At 48.5% G+C, this 13556-nt stretch overlaps 1 long non-coding RNA gene across 2 annotated transcripts; it reads left to right on the top strand.

The window, feature by feature from the left end:
* Positions 1-642: 642 nt before the first annotated feature.
* Positions 643-12229, top strand: LOC125936605 (uncharacterized). 2 transcript variants are annotated; one of them, XR_007462074.1, is made up of 4 exons: positions 643-1183; positions 5034-5213; positions 7527-7725; positions 11478-12229. It is a non-coding gene; the product is annotated as an uncharacterized LOC125936605 (long non-coding RNA). The 2 variants fall into 2 exon arrangements; XR_007462075.1 differs by having other exon boundaries at positions 11469-12229.
* Positions 12230-13556: the final 1327 nt, after the last annotated feature.

Below are 13556 nucleotides of genomic sequence, written 5' to 3'. Positions count from 1 at the left end.
GAGCGCGGCCTCCCAGAGAAACACGGACAGGGCACAGAACCCCACAGACCTGTGTTGGCTCCTCTCTCCGGCCCGGGGACTTTTAGTTCACTTGTGTGACTACGGTGGTTCCTTGAGACACCCCTCCCCCACCCCCCGCCCCCCAAGGCTTCCCCGGCTCAGTCCCCTTCTTCCCCATTCCCGCTGCTTCCGTACTTTTGATCAGCATGTTTGCAAGGGCTTGAGACAGGGATTACAATGCCCCTTTTGGAAAGGAAGAAAGTTCAGCTCAATCTGGTGAGGCTTAAGGCCACAAAGTTTGTAAATCCTGAGTCTGGATTAAAATCTCGGCCTGACTGGTGCGAAATAGCATAACTTTGGCCAAACCACCGATTTTCTCTGGCTCTTACTTTCCTCCCTGAAGCGAGCTATTGTTCAGGCCAAATGGCATTCATTCGTTCGTTCCTTCATTCAGCAAATATTCGTTGCACATTAATTCTGTGCCAGAAACTCTTCCAGGTGCTACAAATACAATGAACATCCTGTTTTCATGGAGAGAAGATAGACAGTAAATGTTGTATTAGTATTTCGGGGGGTGCTAGGTACTAAATGGGAGTAGGTAGGTAGGGGGCCATAAAGAATGCTGGGAGCAGGGGTAAAAATTTTAGCTGCGATGTTTAAGGGAAGTATCCTGGAGACAACAACTTTGGAACAAGGAGGTGGGGAGTGAGCCACATGGATAATTAGGGGAAAGGCATTCCAGGCAGAGCAAACGTGAGTAAGGTCTCTGAAGCAGAAGCAAGTCTGGAAAGTGCAAGGAAAAGCGAGAAGGTGCTGTGGCCAAGTAGACGCAGTGAAAGAGAGAGTCAGAGGAAATGATGTCATAGAGGTGATGCTGGGTGGGTGGGGGAGTCACGAGACAATAGAGCTCTCGAGGCCTTTATCGGACACGATGTACAGAGAAATGCTTTTTGGTGAGCAAATAGCTGTCCAAATGTATTTGCTATAATGCAAACAAAACATAGCAGTTCTGGAAGTTGGGTTCTAAAACCAGTCTAGACTGTAGATTTTAGAGTCTCAGTCTTAGTTCTGAAATCTTGGCTCATGTAGAACCGTAGTCCTCAAAAGGATCCCATGATTCGTGGGTGTAGTCTAGCCCGCTGCGGGCAATATTGTCAAATTCTTGATCAGCATGTAACAGTTGGTGAGTATTATGGCTGTGCGTGAATTTTTAATTTCTTTTTTTTTTTTTTAGTATTTATTTTTGAGACAGAGAGAGACAGAGCATGAACAGGGGAGGGGCAGAGAGAGAGGGAGACACAGAATCCGAAGCAGGCTCCAGGGTCTGAGCCGTCAGCACAGAGCCCGACGCGGGGCTCGAACTCACGGACTGTGAGATCGTGACCTGAGCCGAAGTCGGACGCTCAACCGACTGAGCCACCCAGGCGCCCCTCTGTGCGTGGATTTTTAGATTGAATGGGATGGTGATGGGGTGTGATGTTTTATGATTAAGAGCGAGGAGTTGTAGCTTAATGCCAAGCCAGCAGCAAGGAAAGACCTCCTTCCTCTGACACGCATGAGAACAGTACCTTGTCAGGATGGTGAGCTGCGTTACCCCAGCAGCATCACGGAGATGGAGGGAGACCAAAGGCACAATCCAGCCACTGGAGGCTTTTATAGACCCTGTGAGACATTTTTATAACTCAGTAGTGACAGCGCTGTGGTCATGGCTGACTTGTTAAAACCTGCTATTCAGAGATTTTAATTCCGCTAAGCATTCTGCTAAAATTTCAAAAAATCAAAAGGGTGGTGCAAAAACGTACAGAAAGAAAATGAGGGCTGGGGATCACTATTTTAGAAGCCAGAGAGTTGCATGATGGTATCTGGTGTGCAGCTTCTGGGCGAACCACTTTGGGCCAATTATGCAGTTTAGACGCATAGACTGATAAGTTGGGTTTGGCCATTGCACTACATGGATGTTTCCCTTTTTTTGTTAGTGGGGCACTTGGTAAATAGAATACTCTCCCCTTCATTATCCCGTCTTGTCCTCCCAACACTTGTGTGGAATTAGCATGAGGAATGTTCCCTTCCTATTATGAGTGAGAAACGTGAGAAACCAGGGGAATGTCGTGACTTGCCCAAGGTCACACTGCTATTAAGTGGCAGCAGAGGTGGGACATGAACCCAAATGATCAACAAACTCATGCTTCCTTCCTTTTCTAGACTGACTTCCAAATGATGACAACGCGATAGAGGGAGACAATCAGGCCAAACCCATGATTTGTTGTTATCTAGAAAAATAGCGTTCCACGGAGTAGCTGCTTTCAATTTTAACCAGTTACTAGCCCCCCATCCAGTGAAAGGCCCAAAGCAGCTCCAAAAATGTCTTCTTTTAATGCAACTGAACAACCGAGAGAGTAACCAGGTTTCATGATCATCAATATGCTGGTAACTTCTGGGTTCCCTTGTGTGACAGCAGGCTGAACTCTGCAGGCCTGATCAGACAGGGAGGTGTGGGTTGAGAGCCCTGGTCAGTAGGAATTATCTGGGTTCTCTTCATTATCACTGAGAAATTGTCATTTCTGCTTTATCGTTTAGTTTTCTCAACTCGCTTGTCTGGTATTGTTTTATTTGAGAAACCTTTCACTACTGCCCATTCTCCAGTGTAGCATCATCTAGCAGAACTTTCTAGGATGACAGACATGTTTTATATGGTTACCGTCCAATATGGCCGCCGCTCACCACGTGGCCGTGGCTATGGAGTAGTTGAAATGCGGTTGGTGCAACCCAGGGACTGATTTTAGGTTTTATTTAACGTTCCTAATTTAAATGTAAAAAAGCCACATGGGGCTAAGCCTAGGGCAGGAAGAGGTTAAGAAGGAGAGAGTGAATCAGGGGTGGGTATTGTGTGGATGGGAAGCTGGAGGCCCATGGGATGGCTGAGGGTGCTGGGGGGTGAGGGAGGGGGCTTGGGTTACCTGGTGGGCTCGTATATGGTGTGTGGTATGTGAGAGCCAAGTGGAAGCGGCTGGGGCAGGGGAGTCACTGTGGAAGCTGTGAACAATGGGACTTTTGGAAGTGGGGCTGGGAGGCAGGGTGGGCCCCGGGGTGGCGACGGTCACAGTAATGTGGATAATAGTAATAATAACAGTGGAGGGTCAAAGGAGCTTCCTCTGAGACTGGCAAGATGAGGGAGGGGCCTAGTGGCCGGCTCCTGTCACACTGTGGGCCGCAAGTCCTGAAAACCCAGGAGAGCACTGCCAAGGGGGAAAGGAAGGTGGGGGCCGAAAGGGAAGATTTTCCGAACTGGGGGAACCAACGTAAATACAGGAAGTGGAACATTAACGCTATTTGGACTCAAACAAAGGAGAGTTCCCCTTGTCCTTTCAGCTGGCTGGGAATCCTACCCAGGAGGTCTCCGCTGTAAGCCTGAGGCTGAGAATGTCCTGAGGTTCGAATGAGGCCTTGGTCCTGAGAGCTCAGGGGGCCCCTCTGGCTCCCTGACCAAACGTGCACTTCCATTTTGAGAGATCGACGTGGGAAAGTTATTTACCATTTGCACGGCAAGGACAGGGACATACAACAGAGCAATTCTGTAACACGGTTCAAGTCACCAAAAGCACCGGGGGAGACTTTTTGGGGGTCCTTTAGGTGACAGTGTTGGGGAGGACAGAAGCCCGGTATGGAGGGCATCCTGAAGAGGAGCTTGTGTGGAGGATGTTAAGGAGGTCTGACCCCTTCTTAATCTCCCCCACGCCGAGATGAGATAACATTCTTACGAAGTAGCAGCCGATAACACTGTGCCATTTAATCCTCCCTGGCAAAACTCCCCTCACTCAAAACAAATATTAGCCCCATTCATTGTACAGATGAAGAAACCGATGCCAAGAGGAGGCGGAACTACCTGAATGGCCGGTTCAAGCTGGAGTAGGGGAGCTTGGGGAATTTGGCCCTTGAGTGTCACCCAGGAAGCCTGGGGAGTTGGGACAGCATCTTCTTGGAGGTATCTCAGTTGACCGCAATGCTCTTTGTCTGCCCTACTCTTGACTCTCTCCTTTTCACCCTTATGTGTCCTTCCCAGAGTGGCCTTCCCTGATATCCCAGCACCTTGTGTCTTTCAAAGCACTGATTACAATTGTCCCCCTCCCTTCATTCTACCAGTCTTCTCCAGGAAGCTGTGACTTCTGTGCAGTTGAGGACTCTGTCTGTATCGCTCGCCCTTAGGTCCTGACATTAAGTGAAGTGCTTGGTTCATAATATGAATGGTGACTATTTTGTGGAGCGAAGGATCCTCTGAGCTTCTAGAAATGGGGCCTGACCAGAGGACGGGGGCTCCTCCAGGAGGGCCAGGAGGACAGAGTCCTTTGAGGGTGCTAGTTTCAAGGGCCATGGGGTAGAAATGACAGCTGGGTTTGTGCCAGTGAGAGGAAAATGTCCCACTTGTCCATCTTTACTGTGTTTCAATAGGTAGGAGCATGGCCGGGGCCGGGTCTGAGCAGGTGTCAGAGAACTGGAAAAGCCCTTGCACTGTGTGAGGAACAGAGCCAGGGTGGGGCAGGTACGTGCCTCTTTGAGGGCTCGGGCTTCACGGACTTGGTCTCATTTGCTTCTGTCGACAGTACTTCGAGGCAAGGGTTCCTACTGCCATTTCCATCTTGCCGGTGATGAAACAGACTCTCTAAGAGGGTAAATCCAACACCATGCAGGCGAGATGGTGGAGGGGGGATGCCCACTCAGGTGTGTCCAGCGTTCTGACTCCTTTGTCTAGTGATTATGACTGTGCTTTTGAGTCAGAATGCCTGGGTTCGCATCCCTCTTCCTTCACTTACTAGCGGTGTGCTTTTAGGAAAATGATGGCACTCTTCTGTGCCTTAGCTTCCTCATCTAAAAAATTAGGATAATATGAGGGTCTACCTTATAAGGTTGTATAAGGACTAAATAGGTCAATACCTACAGGTAAATAGGCAGAGACTCAGAACAGTACCAGGCACTATCATCCTTTTCCTCATCACCATCACCATTTATTTATTGGATTTCCTTCCTCCGTTGCTGAGGGTGTCCACAGGCTCTGAATGGCTAGGAAGGGAAACCACCTAGGAAGATCTGAGAGAAGATTCTGATGTAGGGAAGCTCTGGAAGCGGCGAGAAATCGCTCAGATCTGGCTCTTACGACAACGATCTCTTTCTCCTGCACCTGCTTCTTTCAACGACTAAGACATTTCGCGGCAGGTTACGTGAGTTTCCATACAGTAATTGCGATCTTTCTTTCCTTTCATCCATTATTTCTGGTGGGAGAGGAGAGCAATGACTCTGTCCCGACTTTGTCGGGAAATGAACACATCAAAATAACACTTTTTGCGATGGTGCGTCAGCGAGGGTCGCAGGGATGCCCCCAAGGGATGTGAAAGGCCAGGCTGAAGCTCTGCCCTGTGTTCAAATACAGGAGTCTCAGGCTGATCCTTGAGCAGAGCCCGTGGCCTTTCCAGGCGTAATCAGAGGAGAGAGAGGAGGTGCACAAGAGAGGGAAATCCCAGACACCCCTCCGAAAGGTGTCTTGACATAGTAATACTTACAGGGCACCATGGGTATTCACGACTGGCGACACAGGATTGTTCTTCCTTCTGTTAATGGACTGTTCCCGTATGTTTCCCATTTGGGGCATAATTAAGAAATTCCACAGAACTGGCCAAGGAATGGTATGGGAAGTAGAGTTATCTCCCAGATTTCTTTTTTTTCTTTTAATTTTTTAAATGTTTATTTTTGAGAGAGAGACAGAGTGCGAGTGGGGGAGGGGCAGAGGGAGAGGGAGACACAGAATCTGAAGCAGGCTTCAGGCTCTGAGCTGTCAGCACAGAGCTGGACGTGGGGCTCGAACTCACGGACCGCGAGATCATGACCTGAGCCGAAGTCGGAAGCTTACTGACAGAGCCACCCAGGTGCCGCTCTCCCAGATTTCTCATCTGGCTTTGGACCCCGCACTCCCCCAAGCTCAGGACATCCTAAAAGCGTCCTCTCTGGAACACCCAGGTGGGCAAATGATGAGAGAACCCTGGTGTCCCTGCAACACTGCTTGGCCTCTTCTAGAACCTTCAAGAGCCCAGAATACAAGTTCCACTGTGATCCGTTAATGCAGGAAAGAATTGTGTGGTTTGTTTAAGGAGAAGCAAACCCTCAGTGGAAACACACATCTGCTGGGATTTTGGAGAGATTTTCTCTCATCAACCTAGCAAGTCAGCAGTGGAAAACGCGTCTGTCCATAGGTGGCAGAACCCAGGTGAGTGTTGCAGAAAACAGATTGGATGTGGTAAGAGATACAGCCGTGGATTTGACAGTGAAACAATGAAAATCCTGAACCTGGACCTGGTGGCTCTAGGAAGATATTCTCTTCCTGATTTCCACACTTTCTTTCCACTGGGGACAAGGGGGCTAAAAAGTCCTCAAGAAAATAGAGGAGATATCCCGACCTTTTATTCTGGCATAAATGGTTCATTTTACCAAATTCAAAAAGTTGATTAAGTTCATATTAGAAAGAAGGATTTTTGTTGTTGTTGTTGCTGTTCAGTAACCAACTTGCTAAAAAACAGTTCTGGAAAGAATTTATGTTCAGGTGAGAGAAATAACAAGAGATTCTCAGTGCTAGCTTTGAGTTTGAGATCTGAGTGGAAAGAATTACTTCCCACTGCCTCTTGTTTTTATGGGATAAATATATAGATGTGGTTTAACTTGCTTAGGCATTTATATAGCAGATCACAGAAAGAAAGGAAATGGATGTTTATTGAGGGGTTACTATGTGCCCGTCACTTTCTCATCTAGTGAATACCGACAGCTCACGTTTATTGAGTGTTTAAGTAGGGCCCAGCACTGCACCACACACATTACAGTCAGTTCTATTTTAATGCAACACATGGCACATGCATTCTTTTTCTCAAGATGTTTTTAATGTTTATTTATTTTTGAGAGAACACAAGCGGGGGGCAGAGAGAGAGGGGGAAGACACAGAATCCGAAGCAGGCTCCAGGCTCTGAGCTGTCAGCACAGAGCCCGACACGGGGCTCGAACTCACAAACTGTGAGATCATGACCTGAGCCGAAGTCCGATGCTTAACCGAGGGGAATGCAGTCTGGGAGAGAGTAAGGTTAAGGTCATGACTACATTAGGGTTCTATTCCTTTCCTAGGGCTGCCACAATAAATCATAAAACTGGTGGCCTAAAACCCAGAAATTTATTCTCTCCCAGGCCTGGAGGCCATCAGCCGAGAACTGAGGTACAGGCAGGGCCGTGCTCCCTCCAGAGATTCCAGCAGGGAATCCGTCCTTGCCTCTTCCAGCTTCTGATGGCTCCTGGCCTTCCTTGGCTGTGGCCACATCCCTCCAGTCTTTGTCTCTGTCTCCACATGGCCTTCGTCCCTGGGTCTCTCTCTTGAATCTCCCTCCCTCTTGTAAGGATGTCAGTCATCAGATTTAGGCTCTACTCTAAATCCAAGATGACCTCAAGACCTTAATTCCATCTGCAAAGATGCTATTTCTAAGTCAAGTTTGCATTTGCAGGCACGAGAGGTGACGACGTGGACGCATCGTGCGGGGGGAGGGCGGGGGAGACCTCATTCAACCCGGTACAGTCACAACAGGGATTTGAAAGAAACGTACAGAGTTTCTGGCCCGTCCGTAGAGCCACGATGTTTTTTAATGGCCGGGAAGCTCACTCCATCCGCAAAGATGCAGAAGGGTTTTTGGAACCTCAAAGCTGGTAAGTTCATCTCTCGGCAGAGCCTAGTGTCTGACAAATTACAAATTATTTCCTCCCTTGGGGGCATCTGTAGCGAGGACCTTGCAGGATAACAGAGAGGGAGGCCCGATGGGAAGGGGGAGGGCGTCCTACAGGCTCTGGGGCACTCTGGATGCCGGCAAGAGCTTTGTTTTGCGGGCGGGCACACCTGGGGCCCGTTGATATGTTCGGAGGATGGAATTCAAGACTTCTGGAAGCGGCCCTTCTCCCTGGACTCAGGGATGAAGCTGGCAGAGGCTCCGGAAAGGCCACCAAATCACCTAGGCCAGTGGTTCTTTCATTTTTAATGTCTGGAGGCATCACCCGGACAGCTCGTTCAAACACAGATACCTGGACGTCACCGCCACCCTCCACTACCAGCACCACCGAGATTCTCACTCAGCAGGTCAGGGCTGGGGCCCGAGATTTTGCATTTCCAGCAAGCTGCTGCTTGGCCAGGGGTGGGGGCACCGTGTGAGTAGCACTGAGTAGGGAGGTTGTACACACAGCCAAGTGGGGCAATCTGTGCATCACGTTCAAGGACCGTCCAGAGGAAGGCCGCTCAAAGTCGTCTCGCTTGGATCCCTATGTCCCGAAGAACAAGGGACGTTGCAGAGCTGGGTCCACGATCCAGAGTTCTGAAAAGTCTTTCTGTTCCTTCTTTTTTTTTTTTTTTTTAACGTTTATTTATTTTTGAGACAGAGGGAGACAGAGATGAACGGGGGAGGGTCAGAGAGAGGGAGACACAGAATCCGAAACAGGCTCCAGGCTCTGAGCGGTCAGCACAGAGCCCGACGCGGGGCTCGAACTCACGGACCGCGAGATCGTGACCTGAGCCGAAGTCGGCCGCTTAACCGACTGAGCCACCCAGGCGCCCCTCTGTTCCTTCTTAATTCTCTCTTCTGCGGCACAGCTGGGGTTCTCATCTCCATGCTTCCCCACCCCGCTCGCGGAGCTCTGGCCTGCCCTCTTCTTCTGACTCTTCCTTCTTCTCTCCTTTCGCTCGGACGCTGCTTCCCACTCTGCTAGGATCTGGGTGGTCAAAGAGAGAATCCTCCCAGAGGGCGAGGCGAAGGGCGGAGCCCGGGGAGGCAGATACCGATAAATCTTGTCTCTCTCAAGCGTATTAATATTTCACGTCTCAACTCCAGAGGGAAAACCTTCACTGACCCAGAGTGACCCGCAACCACTCAGGAGAATGTTTCTTTTTTAAATAATTTAACTTTATATGGTAGAAAAGCCAGGGCGGGGGTGTCCTGAGTGCTTCCATTAGCCTGTACTTTCCCTGTAACGCCGCTGAAATTGCCAGGGTTGTGACGGCCACAAGTCCACTTGGTGCAAACTTGTTGATTGTGTTATTTGTATCTCTTCATCCAAGTTTTATTTTCCATCTTGACCAGAAGGAGGTGTATTAATAGATGAAATATTATAGGTAAATATACCTGTATAGCTATGTAAAGGTTTCTTCTCCTTCTTACTTAAGTTTATTTGGTTTTGAGAGAGAGAGTGTGAGTGTGGGAGGGGCAGAAAGAGAAGGAGAGTGAGAGAATCCCAAGCGGGCTCCGCACTGTCGGTGTGGAGCCTGACACGGGGCTCGATCCCACGAACCGTGAGATCATGACCTGAGCTGAAGTCGGATGCTTAACTGAGCCACCCAAGTGCCCCCAACATATCTTTATATATTTTTATAAGTATATAGTAACATGCTACTATATACATAAAGCAGTCTGTAGAGTTTAAACATTCTAAACGTACCTTTTAATTTGGTACTGGAGTTGAGAGGCGGGGAGTGTAGCAGAGCAGAATCTGGGATCCGAAGGCAGGAACCAAGCGGGGTGAAGTCTGGTGGTTGGATGATGGAAGGCCGCTCCCTGCCCAGGAGGGTCTGCCTCAAAGTGCCTCACCTCTCTCTCTTCGTCGTCCCACCCCTGCACCGGCCAGCCTGCTGCTCCCCGGGCCCTGACTGAAAGCACTCGGCCAGGCTGGGCTGGGCGGGACAGGCACAGGATTCTCTTACTGAGGTCCGCAGCCATGGTGAACGTCACAGCGGCCACGGCCACGTCTGCCTGCCGCAGCCAGGCCAGTCCTGCTGGTGCACGAGCCCATTGTCCCAGCAGCCTCTTCCCTAGATGACCTATATTCTATAGAATATATGCCTGGAATGTATATAGCGTTCCCCATATACTTCTGAGTACTGCACGCACATTCTCTAGAATGCACACATGTACACCCTAGAGGTAATATATACACACTAACTGGGTAATGGACATGCTAAAGTGGTCGAAGACACAAACCATCCCCTGTGCGCCCGTGTCTCCCTGCCTGGGGACTTTGGCCGCAGGCAAGGCTGTGCCTGGGAGCGGTTCTGGGATCTTTAGAACCAGTGCTGAGCAGAAAACGGTAGAAAAATACCACAGTTTCTCCCCTCAGTGGAACAAGTCTGAGATGCGTGCAACCCATTTATTATCAGACCCTGCACTGGCCTTTCTCCCTTCCCCACTCCCTCATTGTGCTGCCTGGATTCCCAAATGATGGAGCCCGCCCGTCCTCAGAGTCTGCTACTGGGGGGAATTTAAACGAAGGCAATACACCACAGATAGTCCCCGCGCAGATCTTCGAAATTTGGCAAAAATCCACCCGAGCGTGTTTTTGTTTGTTTGTTTTGTTTAATCTTGCCATTCAGAGAGCTGCTTCTCTTTCTCCAGGTATAACTTTCCTATCTGTGTAAGTGTCATTCTCTTTATCTACATCTACTAAGTGCCCTTGCAGTAACCAAACTGAAAAATAACTTCTGTACTCACTTCCTATTTTTCAGTTAATCTACAACTTTCTGGAGGCTTTGACTCTAATACATTTTTAGTCACTTTGTGTGAAATCTCACTTTCTTTTCCTTTTAAGTTTCTATTTGGCTCAAGACTCTGCCTGTCCCATATGGTGAGTGCAGGCAAAGTCCCACTGGTGGCAAGTGATTCTTTTTATTTGAGTTGTTTCCCCTGAAAATTTATTGTCAGAACGTTTCTTTGGAGTACGCGTCATTCCTCTGGGGGGCTAAACGGGGGTGGCGACCTGTTTCGAGAAATCCTACTTGCGGCCCATGCTGGGCACGGATATTCTCCTACATATACATAGCAGCCTGGCTTCAAGTACATAGTTGATGCTAAACAAATGCTAATTAATAATAACCTAATAGAAAATGGAATTAGGGCAAACACATGCAGTGCATAACGACATCCTAGATTTTTCAAGTAACATTCATCGCATTTATTTTAGTCTTCTCAAACTCAAGCCAATCTTTCAAGTCAGCTCTGATGAAAAGAGGAGATTAGGGTTGGGTAGGTTTTTCGGTTTGTTTTGTTTTGTTTTTTGTTTTCCAGAACGTTCCATCCTGTAGATGCCTGTATTTCCCGGGCCGAGGCAGAGGTAGCTGTGGGCCATGAGGATGTATGGGATGTGGTGGAAAGTTGGTCTGTAAGGAGGGGGTCCTTTCTTCTTCCAGAGAGGATTCTCACTGGGATTTAGTACACCATGCAGGAAATTGTCATTCGAAAAGATAAAGGTTTTATTTAATTAATAGTTTGGGTGAAGTCACAGACTCCCTCCCTGGTTTATAACCTGGATTGGGGCCAAGACCGGGGTCAATGAGAAGGGGGCGAGTGTGACGTCCACACCTTCTTTCCTTCAGTAACTCTTTTTCATTTTTCACTGATTCTCATCCTTCCACGGAGACCTTTTAGACCTGGTCATCGCACGTCCTGCAACCACCCCGGCCTTCAGCCTCTGGACCTGCCCCCTCCCTCCGCCACCGGACCTCCGAGGAAACGTGGTCTCCACACACAACGGAGTATAATTCAGCAATAAAAAGGAGGCAAGCCCTTCTGCAGGCGACAATGTGGAAGAACCTGGAGGACATTGTACTAAGTGACATAAGGCAGACACAGAAAGACAAATACTGCCCGATTCCACATAACGGGAGGCACTCAAAATGGTCAGACGCAGGCAAACAGGAGGTGGGACGCTGGTTGCCCCGGGGCTGGCAGGAAAGGGAAAATGGGGAGTCACCGTTTAGTGCATCTCAAGTTTAGGTTGTGCAAGGTTAATAAGTTCTAGACATCTGTGCGCTGCTGTGCGTATAGCCAACAGCACTGTACGTGCTCTTAAAAATCTGTTACAGGGTATAGATTTCACATGAAGGGTTCTTACCACGATAATTAAAAAAAAAAAAAAAAAAAGAGGGGCACCTGGGTGGCTCAGCCCGTCAAGCTTCCAACTTTTGATTTCCGCTCAGGTCGTGATCTCACGGTTTGGTAGTTCGAGCCCCACGTCGGGCTCTGCGCTGACAGCGCAGAACCAGCTTGGGATTCTCTCTCCCTCCCTCCCTCCCTCTCTCTCTGCCCCTCCCCTGCTGTCTCTCTCACTCGCGCTCTCTTTCTCTCCCAAAATAAATAAATCAACATTAAAAAGAAAAGCTAAATCTCACCAAGTTGCCTAAGCCTCAGCTCACGTGCCTGGAAATAGATAATGCCAACTTGGTGTCACTGGGAGAACGACACGTGATAATGTTTTCTGGATGTCTGGCACGTCCCTGGCGATGAATGAATGTCGGTCGTATACCCCTCAGAGCAGTGCATGTAGCACAATGGGGAACGCAGGCTCGGAAGCCTGCCTTTGCCATTTGCTACTTGGGAGATTCAGGGGGACGTTATTTCATCTCTCTGTGCCTCAGTTTCCCCATCAATTAAATGGGGGCCACGATGGTGTCTAATATATAGGGTTGTCAAGGATTAAGCAAGGCAGTGCATGCAAATAATAGACGCCTCCTGATTATTATTCTTAGTTTCCCCGGGGAAATAAACAGTCCCTCTTTATCCTCTCTAATGCAGTTCTATTATTCTAGGATTCTTCCTTCCCAGGTGGGAAAATGGGTCCTCATTGCTAAACTTGCTAAAGAAAATGCTGATCTCCCAAAATAGCTATTGAGCAGTAATTTTCAAAATACATAGTAAACCCAAGCCATACATGAAAGGCTCTTAAAGTAGGTCATTGCCACGGGGCTGCTTAGAGAGGGTGCCGCTGGGGTGATTTATGTCTGGGGGGATTATTAATTAAACAAAAGAGGGTCTGTGTTTTTGAAAAATGCCTCTGCCACAAAAGAACCGTGCATGAAGAGGCATAAAGGAATAGCTGTGATTAAAGAGTGTATCTCTATCTATATCTATATATTCAAAAGATTATGCATTAAACAGATTTTTTTTTCTCTGTATTTAATGCTTTGGGAGTTTTCACAGATCTCTGTGTTGAGTTTGGACTACTTTGGCAAACTTGTTGCAGAGGAAATTGTTTGTGCACATGACCGCTGCGTCAATAAGGGATCAGTTCTTGTTTCTAAGAAGGAGCAGAGAGGGGACACTGATGTGTGTGTGTGTGTGTGTGTGTGTGTGTGATACGCGTGTGTGTGTGATACGCGTGTGCTGGTTTTCCAGGCGTGTTTCTCTACAGGTGCATGACCACTATATGTTTCCCAAAGAGGTTTTATTCTGGAGAGCTTGATAAGGACGGGGATTTAGAGGTGTATCTTTCAGGAGGGGAAATTTCTCTTGTAGGAATGCTGAAGGGGGGCCCCCTCAGAGGTCCCCCCCCCTCTCGCGTCCCCCTCCCTACAGCAGGCGGCTCTTCTGTGTCTGCAATATCTTTTTCTCCTGACTCCATGAAGCTCAAACATTGTCCTTCTTAATTTTACCCTTTATCAAAGATTAAAAAAAATCTTTCTGAATATTTTTCTCACTATAAAAGCAAGGCGTCATTCTTGGGGTTCC

This window comes from Panthera uncia, assembly GCF_023721935.1.
Source record: "Panthera uncia isolate 11264 chromosome A3 unlocalized genomic scaffold, Puncia_PCG_1.0 HiC_scaffold_11, whole genome shotgun sequence".
Taxonomy (NCBI): domain Eukaryota; kingdom Metazoa; phylum Chordata; class Mammalia; order Carnivora; family Felidae; genus Panthera; species Panthera uncia.
This window is presented reverse-complemented; position numbering and strand designations above follow the sequence as displayed.